The sequence below is a fragment of the Sinocyclocheilus rhinocerous genome, unplaced genomic scaffold (genome assembly GCF_001515625.1).
Source record: "Sinocyclocheilus rhinocerous isolate Xijiao unplaced genomic scaffold, SAMN03320098_v1.1 scaffold592, whole genome shotgun sequence".
Lineage (NCBI taxonomy): Eukaryota > Metazoa > Chordata > Actinopteri > Cypriniformes > Cyprinidae > Sinocyclocheilus > Sinocyclocheilus rhinocerous.
The window spans coordinates 412,864-423,059 of NW_015642562.1; positions in this window are offsets into that span (position 1 = coordinate 412,864).

Here is a 10,196-nt window from a genome sequence, read left to right on the forward strand (position 1 = left end):
AAACTATTAATTCATTTAATAATTAATAAAACATAAATATTATATTAAATACATTTATATAATTTGTTTTATTTAATGTAATTCCTAGTTCTGGGATTAAAGTTCAACTAAAACTAAAGCGATAAAAAAAAATACTTAAAACAAATATATGTTTTATATATATATATATATATTTATAAACTAAAACATAAATTTCAGTCTAACTAAATATTAAGTATTATTAAACATTAAAAATTAAAACTAAGTTATGTAACTGTAATCTGTGGTCGACAACCCTATCTTAAGATACTTTAAAAAAACACAAGAATCTCATAAATCCTCACAATTATATAAAACAGTAAACTCTTTCAGAAGCAGCGACTTGGGAAATTTAAGGACCATATGGCAGAGGGACACTGGCGAAGAAATTGACCCAGAAAAATGGTCCAGCATCTTGGTGGGGTGTGGTAAATATATAAAAGAAGCAAGGGGGAAGTTGACTCAATATAAGATCCTCCACAGACATTACCAGACTCCGGTAAGACTGTACAGGATGAAACTGATGAAAGACAATTTTGGAAACGCCAGTCGGAAAAAGGTAACTTTTTACATTGTATCTGGGAATGTAGTCTTGTTAAACCATTCTGGAAACAAGTTATGGATGTCTTAAATTGCTGGTATGGCTCCAAAATATCTTTATTCTCTAAATTGTGTCTATTAGGTGACAAGTCTCAAATACCTAATGTGTATTTTCTCTTATTATGGTATGTATTACAATGGCAAGTAGGATTATTTTGAGACATTGTAAGACAGTGAAAGCCCCAGAATTGAAAGAGTGGGCCAGTGCAATGGTAGAAAGTGCATCTTGTGAATCCATGCTTGATCAAGTAAATGGTGTTAGAGAGGAGGGGTTGTCTCCCTGAATAGACAACTTTTTTGTGTTCTGTCTTGCATTGTATTTTATTACATGGTCAAAATGTGCCTGTAAAAATCTGTAACCTTACATGATTCTGGTAATGTTGTAGCCTATTTATGTTACCTATCAGCCTTCCAAAAAAAAAACCAAAAAAAAAACTTAAATTCAAAAAAAAATTTTAAATCTAAATATTTAAAATAAACTTTCATTTCTAATACATATGTGCAGAGGTTGGGATGTGATTAGTGTTTGGTTGAATTTATGTGATTATTAAAGGTAGCTCACACTGAATGAATCTCTGAAGGTCATGAAGTCGCTGGTAGGAGTATATGACTCTGTTAGATAATTGCAAATTGCGTTCTGCACTAATTTGGGGGTGTTTTTCCACCGTTACCTGATTTGCACATTTCAGTTCAGTCAAGCACCATCAGTGAACGCAATTCACTCTTACTGAATTCCCCTCGGTGTTTATTAACAGTATTGTTTTGAAAGGCCGTGCACATGAATTATCGGAGCTCATATGCCTGTGTGAGGATGTGGAGCTTCATCTGGATGCTCTGGTGTTTACAGTCAGATGCAGGAGGCTGAACGCTGGGCGTGGTGTTATGCGGAAGAGAATCACGTTTCCGTTGACTAAAACACAAGCTCTGCTCTCTCTCTCTCTCTCTGAATCGATATGTTCAGTTCTGAGCTGGATTAGGTCTCTCGCACCGCAGGCTCCCTTCCTTGCAGCCTCCTCCTCGTTCACTCTTGGCTTTATGAAGGTCATCTCCTCGCTGCTGCATCTGCTGTGCTGCAACAGCGCCTCCGTCTGGACCAACGCTGCTACTTTAGATACCAGCTTCTTCACTGGGGATCTTTTTCTGGATGTTTCGCAGTGAATTTCTTTTGTTACGGTTTTTCTTGAGTGGTCTGCCAATTATTTTGGCATTTTATGTTCATTTCTGTACCAAAATCACATTTTCTTTTTTTTCCTAATTTGCTTGTGTATCTTTTTGTTGGACAAACCATGAATATTTATTTATTTTTGGACACAACATGACATTTAGGCCAAAAACATATACTGTAAATTTTTATTTTGTATTATTTTTTATAAAAAAAAATTATTTGTTTCGGACAAAACATGAATATAAGTAACTCTACGGCCAAACACATATACTGTATATAAAAAAAAATCTTTTTTTTTTTTGGACAAAACATGAATATAAGTAAAAATTATTGAATTATTTAATTACATTTTTTTTTTGTCTTTCTAGTTGAATTTTTTGAATGGAATGTGCTTCTTGCTATTTCCTTTTATTGATGAATTATTGAATTATTTGTGAAATTCACTAGCAATTTCTGAGTGAAAATTGTAAATCCTACACCAAATATTTTAAGCTATAAAAAATAAAATCACTAACACTATAATAATAAAAACAACAACAACCATTAATTTTATTAATTTAAGCAAAAAATAAGCTAAATAAAAATAAATACAAATATGCTATATAATGCCAAAAATAACGTTTTTCTTCAAATGGTCTAACAATTATTTTTCTGATTTTATGTTCATTTCTGTGAAATTAAACAAAATGAAGTTATTCACTTTTCTTTTTCTTAATTTAATACATTAATATAAGTGACTCTAAGTCCAGAAACATATACTGTAAAAAAAAAAAAAATGAAGAATAGAAAATACAATTTTGGTTGCTAAACAGGCCAAATAAAAATAAATAAAAACTATGCTGTATATTGACAACAACTTAGTTTTTCTCAAATCTTCTGACAATTATTTTGTGGTTTTATGTTCAGCAGTGTTATTATAGTTAACTAAAATCATAAAACAATTTTTGTTACTTGAAATAAACTTTAACTGAAATAAAATAAAATATTAAAAACTTAAACTTATATGTTTCTCATTTTCATTTAGTTTGTCATGATGTACTAAAATAAGAAAAAGTTACAAAAACACAACGAAATTACTAAGACTTTAACTGAAATTAAAATGAAAACAAAATATAAAAATTAACTGAAATTATTATTTATTGAAAATATTAAAAACTATAATATCATTATTATAAATAATATTAATAATTACTATTACTATTAATATTTAGACTCTTAAAATATTATTAAAAACTAGCATCTCAACTACTAAATAATCCTTATACTTAACCTCATACTAAATAATCCTAAATAGATGAGCACGTTCCACTCTTAAAATAATACCACGGTACTACTTTGGTCCATATGCAACAACAAAAAAAAAAGCATGGTAGTCCCATAATACATTACCAAATATACCAGTGTAGTTGTATTAGTAAAAGCCGCATTATTCGTCTGTGGCCAGAAGGACTGGAGGAGCATCAGCATGACACTTACACAAATAACAATATCACACTTTAGAGATTCGGCAGACAAATGGAGGGATTTCTGGCCATTGCTCTGTCAGAATGATAACAGGTTCAGCAAACCATCCGATTATCAGCTACAAGCAGGCAGAAAACACTGAGAACAGCCATTTACCACAAATCTGTCAAACTTCACTGTTGGAAAAGGGCTAATGGTTTGTAAACTCTCCGTAAAGACATGACTGAATGAATGAATGAATGAATGAATGAATACATACAGAAATGCGGGAGAGCACGCAAATAAAATCCACTTATACTTCTTGCATTAGTGGACTTTTATTTTCACGCTCTATAATTTGTGCCATTCAGACCAAAAACAATACGCAGTAAGACTTTTAAAACTAGATTAGCTAATTAAATAATATACAATAAAAACTGAAAATAAAAACTGTTTGAAGAGACTCTTGACCTATGTATTAGTAGCAGTAGTATTTTACGTTATAAACAATAAAAATACACCCTAATAAAAATAGTAGCAACAATGATAAGCAAAAATAAATAATGATATAATGATGACAGCATCCACAAAATTTATATTAATAATGTAATAATTAATTTTATAAAATAATTTTAAAAAATGTATTACTGTTATGTACTATTAGTATTATTATTAGCTATAAACAATAAAAAATATGCTATAATAAAAATAACTATTATTAATATCAATATTTTAAGTTAAAAATGCACTAAAAACTATATGGCTATACAGTATATAATATATAATGACAACATCGACAACAGAAATAATAATATAAGTTATTTTTGTTGTTATAGCATTTTTTATTTCATAAAATTATTATTATTTTAAGCTGTGAACAGTAAAATATGCTATAATAAAAAATAAAAATTAAGCTATTATTTTAAATTAAAAAAAACTGAAAATAAAAACTGTTTGAAGAGACTCTTGACCTATGTATTAGTAGCAGTAGTATTTTACGTTATAAACAATAAAAATACACCCTAATAAAAATAGTAGCAACAATGATAAGCAAAAATAAATAATGATATAATGATGACAGCATCCACAAAATTTATATTAATAATGTAATAATTAATTTTATAAAATAATTTTTAAAAATGTATTACTGTTATGTACTATTAGTATTATTATTAGCTATAAACAATAAAAAATATGCTATAATAAAAATAACTATTATTAATATCAATATTTTAAGTTAAAAATGCACTAAAAACTATATGGCTATACAGTATATAATATATAATGACAACATCGACAACAGAAATAATAATATAAGTTATTTTTGTTGTTATAGCATTTTTTATTTCATAAAATTATTATTATTTTAAGCTGTGAACAGTAAAATATGCTATAATAAAAAATAAAAATTAAGCTATTATTTTAAATTAAAATTACAAATAATTATCTGACTACATATACTATAATGACAACATCAACAAAATATCAGTTATTTTTCATTATTTATTATTGATGTATTTATTTGTATTATTATTTGAAGCTATAAACAATAAAAATACTCTTTAATAACAATGACATCTGAAGTCAACTCTAGCGCCCCCTGGAGTACTGAGGGGTAATACACAAGCATGCACACTAAGTATGCACAAACTGACAAGTGCTGTATATGTGTAAAATAGAGTTAAAGAGAGTATGAAAAATAGTAATAAAAAACTAAATGATGTTTTTTACTGTAAGGATGTTATTATTGGATCTAAGGGAAAAATGAAACAATAAAAAGACAGATATGCCATAAATCTATAGCAATAATGTACAGATTAACCATACTGAACATTTGACATCAGCCAGGTTTCCATCCACCAGTATTTTGATTATTAACTAAAACTAAACTACTAACATTTATGTAAATTGAGATCAAATAAACGCTAACTGAAGTATAATATGAAAAATTAAATTATGTAAATTAATTTATAAAATATTTTAATAAATTAATTTTAATTCAGTTAGTTGTGAAGCCAACATTTCTCATTTTTGAAGTATTAAAATAACTCAAACAAAAAGTAATTAAACTGAAATAAAATTTTGTAAAAAAAAATAAAAAATAGGCATATTTTAAAAATTGCTAAAATTAAAATTCATTATAAATTAAAAATTACTAAAAATAAAAATAATTTAAAATATTAATAAAAATATACTCTTATATTAACAATGTTTAAAAAGACATTTTAAAAATTACTAAAACTCAAAGTAAAATTAAAAAGGAAACAAATTTCCTTTATTATTTATTATTATTCAAAATATTAATAAAAACTAACTCTACATTAACAATACTAAAATAGCTATTCATGTAATTTTGGGCAAATGTTGGGATATATGGTTGGAAAGGTGTGTGTAAGATAAGCAAATGTTTGCTTGAAGAGAATAAAACTTATAGTTATAGTTGAGGTACTAAATAAACTAAACTAAGTACTAAAACAAAATAAAAAATAAGACTGAAAATAACTTAACTAAATTTTAAATTTATATTAAAAAAATTACTAAAGCTTAAAAATTAAAAAGAAAACAGGAAACAAAAAAATTTATTCAAAATATTAATAAAAGCTATACTACTATATTAACAATACTAAATTAAAACTAAACTTTTACTAAATTAAAAATGTATAGGTAATACATATGTTTACTTTAGGTAGATAAAATTGTTTTATAACAACATATGCACATCTAATTTTTGTTAAGTTAAATTTGAAGTACTAGAATAACTAAAAATGAAAATAACTAAACCGAATCTGAAATGAAATTAATTAAAATATAAATGAAAAAACATACTTTTTAAATGACTAAAACTTTAAAATTAAAAAGTAAATGGAAAACATAAAAATAAAAACAAATTTCTAATATTAATAAAACTATCTCTTTGTTAATGCACATTTTGGAATATATAGTGAGAAAAAATAAGACATGCATATGTTTACATGAAGGCACAATATGTAAGATTTTTTTATTAAAATATCCAAAAACTGCCTTTACGTTTAATTAAAGTTGAAGTGCTAAAATAACCAAAACTAAAACAGACAAAATCTTAAAAACTACAACTGAAAAGAAAATGGGAAACAAAAACTCATGCAAAGTATTAATAAAACCTATAGTACTAGCAACACTAAAATGGTATAATATTTTCATGTATTTTATGCACATTTTGGCATATATAGTTGAATAGACATGATTAAAATGCATATAAGAGATACATACATTCACTTGATGTGGATACATCAATTTATTTATCAATTTATTTGATAAAAAGAAATGTGCATAAAATGCAATGAAAACCCATTTGGCAAATAAATGTGCATTAAAAAAGTCATGTGAAAGTTTCCCAGAAGTGATGATTCTGTTCTCTTGAACACATTGGACAGAAACGCTGCTTTACTGACAAACTGTTTTTGTAGAATTTTGCATAAATTTAAATTGCAACTTAGATGGAAACAGCTTTTGTCCTTCCTCACACACACACACACACACACACTGTGTCTTGTATGATTTCTGGGGTCTGATCATCTGCTGGCGTGATCTGACAGCATAATCTCATTGAGCCTCATTCACAGTCGTTTCAGAGATTCGTCTCACACACACACTCACGCTCATCTGAACCCCTCCCTCTCTTCCTCGCAGCACACGGCGTGTTTGGTCCAGCTGTGTGTGCAGTTGTTCTCAACATCTGTTCCCTTGGCAACGGCCCCAGCATCCTTCAGCTGTGAGGTCGCCGCACCTGCTGCTGGAGAACATGTGGAGCGACGGCTGGGAATACAGTGCATCTCAATGATCGTCAAGCTCACGCTCGGCTCTGAGCCATGGGTGCACTTACAGTTAGCAGTCCCACAATGCAATGCCATGAGCTCAGATATGGCACCGTTTTCAAGGCATTTCAGACCACTTATATACACTGGTGGCCAAAATGATTAGAACACTAGTATTTTCAGTTTGCCACAGTTCTTCTGGATTGAGTCTGTCTCAGTTTGTTCTGTTTCTTCATGTAATCTCAGACAGACTAATGATGATCAGATCAGATCTCTGTGTGGAGCACAAAAATCTCACTGGATTATTACAATTAATGGCAAAATGAATGTTTAGAAATCTAAACTGATATTTCCTACTGACACACTACAGCAAAAGATAAAAATAGCTGACTTAAAACTGACTTTTTTAGCTGCTGAAAATACTAGTGTTCTAATCATTTTGGCCACCACTGTAAAGATTATATCAAATAATGAGTTGAAATAATTATATTTATTATAAGCAATAAAAATACACTATAATGATAATTATTTAAGCAAAAACAAATAAAATGACAACAGTATGGTTTATATTATAGCATATTTTATAGCTTAAATTTTATTATTACTATTTTTATTTATTAAAATATAATATTTATAATAATAATAATATATTATATGACTATTTATAATTATTTAACAAATATAATAATAATGAGTATTATTATTATTATTATTATTATCCATTAATGTTTATATGTTTATTATAAAAAACAAATAATTATTTTTCTTTTTCTTATGTGTCATTGTTGTTAAGCTATGAATTGCCCAGCCCTACTATAGTTTATTTTGGTACTGAAATGCAATAAGCTGCTTTTATATTCAAGCACACAGCAACGGTAAAACACAGCACATCAGTGTGTTATTGTCCCTCACGGCCCTTCACACGTCTCTGCTCTCTATTCAGTCCTGGTTAAGCTGAACTAACATGATAACCTGCACCGAGCCGTGTGAAGTAATGGAAATCACAGAGCACTGGTTTCTGGAAACTCATCGGGTTCCCACAGAGAGAGAGAGAGATGAACACATAATCCACTCACCAGCTCTTGGAAATGATCCTGGGGAAGCGTTTAAGAACAATACCTGATACACAGTATCTCAGCATGATATTTCATTCCCAGAATGCCACAGGAGGAGCCTCACGAGACACTAATCAGTGTCAGCCAAAAACAGGAGCTTCCTCACCTCTGTCTTCAGTGGAGCGTCTTCTCTGGCTAAGAATAGCGTAACACACTATATATACAGTATACAGTATGAATACTGAGCACAAAATGCAGTATTACTGCACACACGGAATACCAGGTGACCTCTTACATATATAAAATACTGAAACCCACAATGCAAAATGATTAGCTTTTCATGCCATTTCAGACTACTTATATAAAGTTAAGAAATAATACAATGGCATTAAAACAATATTAATAATTACTATTATTATTAGTAGTAGTAGTAGTATTAATATACTTTTTAAGTAAAAAAAAAAAAAAAAGGGAAATATGCTAATTAAAAAGAAATAATAAAAATAAAATAATTTCAAATGTATTTTATTAAGCTCTAAATAATACACTATTATTATTATTATTATTATTATTATTAAAAGCTCAAATATGCCAAATAAAAATAATAATACATGATAAAATAATAATTGTTGTTATTAATTAATTATTATTGTTGTTGTTGTTATTTAAGCAAAAAAATATGCTAAATAAATAAAATATAGTAAAAACAATTATATTATTATAAAGTATTATTATTATTATTATTATTATTAATTATACCATTTTTTTTTATAGCTTATACAAATAAGAATAGTATTTGACTTGACAAATGAAAGACCATGATGAAATAAAATATTTGATGGGACTACGAAAGTGATATCATTTTGCACAAAATTGAATTAAAATGCAAAACAACTGTTTTTATTTCCATATAATAATGACCAACCATTGAGGTTGAGATTCATTCATCACACTGGGAATGGGGGTGCATTGCATTGTGGGATACAGTATTTTGCACAGTGTGCTCTAATTGCATGCAGTACATTTTGGCAGTATACAAACTGTCCACAGTATACTATATTTTGCAGAAATACTATGGTACTTTGCTATTCTGTATACTGCCTTACTGTTGCATATAATACTGTGTCAAAATAGCACAGTATTAATTAGTAAGCAAGTGTTTTATTGTGTATTTCAAACACTGAACAATAATATCCTGCAAAGCATTACTAATTATGTAAATATAATTTGTTTTCCTTTTCATGTGAGACTTGACCAGATCCTGAAATCACTGTATTCTCAAAGGTAATGCATCAGCCCACACATTTATACACAAATGTAAATGAGCATTTAAATTGCATGTAAACTGTAATAACCCAGCATAAGGGTTTCAGTTGCACGAGTTGCTTTGTAACATCATGGAAAAACATGAGTCACCTTGAGTCAGCAGTTTTACACCGGCGGTAACCATCATCTTTATGTGCATTATGTTAGGTTTTTGTTATTTACATGTAAGCAGAAACTATATTTGATGCTGCATAATATGATCCATAATGTTTTTAGCAACAAAATCCGAGTAATATCAGACAGAATTGGCTGATCATCCATTCACCCCTGCTTGACAGTCATATGACTTTAGTTTGAAATGTCTTTAATTGCATAATGCATTCTGTTTGACATAGGGCCTGTTGTTTTTATAAATAGTTCACCTAAAAATTTAATTTTTTTAAAAAACCTCTCACCCTCAGGCCCTCCAAGAATATGTTCGTGAATCATTTGATTCAGATTGGGACTTCGGAGCGGATTCGCGAATCATTTGATTCAGATTGGGACTTCGGAGCGGGTTCGCGAATCATTTGATTCAGATCGGGACTTCGGAGCGGGTTCGTGAATCATTTGATTCAGATTGGGACTTCGGAGCGGGTTCGCGAATCATTTGATTCAGATCGGGACTTCGGAGCGGGTTCGTGAATCATTTGATTCAGATTGGGACTTCGGGGCGGGTTCGCGAATCATTTGATTCAGATCGGGACTTCGGAGCGGGTTCGTGAATCAGATTGGGACTTCGGGGCGGGTTCGCGAATCATTTGATTCAGATCGGGACTTCGGAGCGGTCGGAGCGGTCATTTGATTCAGATCGGA